The following is a 1,527-nucleotide window of genomic DNA, read 5'->3' as shown; positions in this document are numbered from 1 at the left end:
TTACAACAGAATAATACTCAGTCATAATAAACGATGAAATATTTCCATTTGCAACAACATGGATGGACCTAGAGATTATCATACTAAATGAAATCAAATTGGACAGAGAAAAACAAGTATCATGTGATATCACGTATATGTGGAATCCAAAAAAAAAAAAGTGATACTAGTAAACTTATGTACGAAACAGAAACTGAATCATAGAAAACAAACTTAAATGGGGAAAGGGAGTATTGCTGTTCTGTTGCTAAGTCATATCTGACCCATTGCAACCCCATGGACTGCAGCATGCCAGGCTCCTCTGTCCTCCACTATCTCCTGGAGTTTGCTCAAATTCATGTCCATTGAGTCAGTGATGTTATTAAACCATCTCACCCTCTGCCGCCCCGGTTCTCCTTTGTCTTCAATCTTTCCTAGCATCAGGGGTTTTTTCAGTGAGTCAGCTCTTCGTATCAGGTGGCCAAAGTAGTGAAGCTTCACGTTCAGCATCAGTCCTTTCAATGAATATTCAGGGTTGATTTCCTTTAGGATTGACTGGTTTGATCTCCATACAGTCCAAGGGACTCTCAGGAGTCTTCTCCAGCACCACAGTACGAAAGCATCAATTCTTTGGCACTCAGCCTTGTTTCTGGTACAACTCTCACAGCTGAACATGACTATTAGAAAAACCATATCTTTGACTATATGGACCTGTGTTGGCAAAGTGATGTCTCTCTCTCTTGTTTTTTTTTTTTTTTTTTTTTTTTAGTCCCTAAGTTTTTATTAACATAAGTTTCCAAAAACAAGCATCGATATTAGTGTGGGAGGAAAGGGAAGGGGAGGGAGAAGGAAGTCTGCTCTACTGGTAATAAAGGCCAAGGTTCATCCATCATGGATTTCATAGTCCCCCAGAGAAACCTGGTCCTTAAAAATCGTGTATTACTTCTTCAAACCAATTTTGTTCCAATGGGTGCCAGTTGGGCTGTGATCGGCTTTTTAAGGTCCCCAATGGTGTCATCAATATTGCATGTAACACAAACCTTCTTTCCCAGATGGTCATTGCAAACAACTTCAATCATCCTGGCTGGAGCTTAAATTGCCTAGAACTGACTGACACCACAACCTCCTCACTCAAGCTGATGTCTCTGCTTTTTAATACGCTATCTAGGTTTGTCACAGTTTTCCTTTCAAGGAGGAAGCGTCTTTTAATTTTGCGAGTGCAGGCACCATCTGCAGTAATTCTGGAGCCCAAGAAAATATAATCTGTCACTGTTTCCTCTTTCCCCCCTTCTACTTGCCATGAAGTAATGGGACTGGATGCCATGATCTTAGGTTTTTGAATGCTGGGTTTCAAGCTAGCTTTTTCACTCCCCTCTTTCACACTCATCAAGAGGCTCTTTAGTTTTTCTTCACTTTCTGCCATTAGAGTGGTATCATCTGCATATCAAAGATTGTTGATACTTTCCCCAGCAATCTTGATTTCAATCACAAGCAAGCTTGGGCTTCATCCAGACTGGCATTTCACATGATGTACTCATGAGTACATCA

At 40.7% G+C, this 1,527-nt stretch overlaps 1 pseudogene; it reads right to left on the bottom strand.

The window, feature by feature from the left end:
- Positions 1-838: 838 nt before the first annotated feature.
- LOC110151818 (ubiquitin-like protein 5 pseudogene) lies at positions 839-1,058 on the bottom strand (annotated as a pseudogene).
- Between the last annotated feature and the right edge of the window lie 469 nt (positions 1,059-1,527).

The sequence above is a fragment of the Odocoileus virginianus genome, chromosome 13, assembly GCF_023699985.2.
Source record: "Odocoileus virginianus isolate 20LAN1187 ecotype Illinois chromosome 13, Ovbor_1.2, whole genome shotgun sequence".
Classification (NCBI taxonomy): Eukaryota; Metazoa; Chordata; class Mammalia; order Artiodactyla; family Cervidae; genus Odocoileus; species Odocoileus virginianus.
Note: the sequence above shows the minus strand (reverse complement) of the source record. Positions and strands in the feature narration are given on the sequence as shown.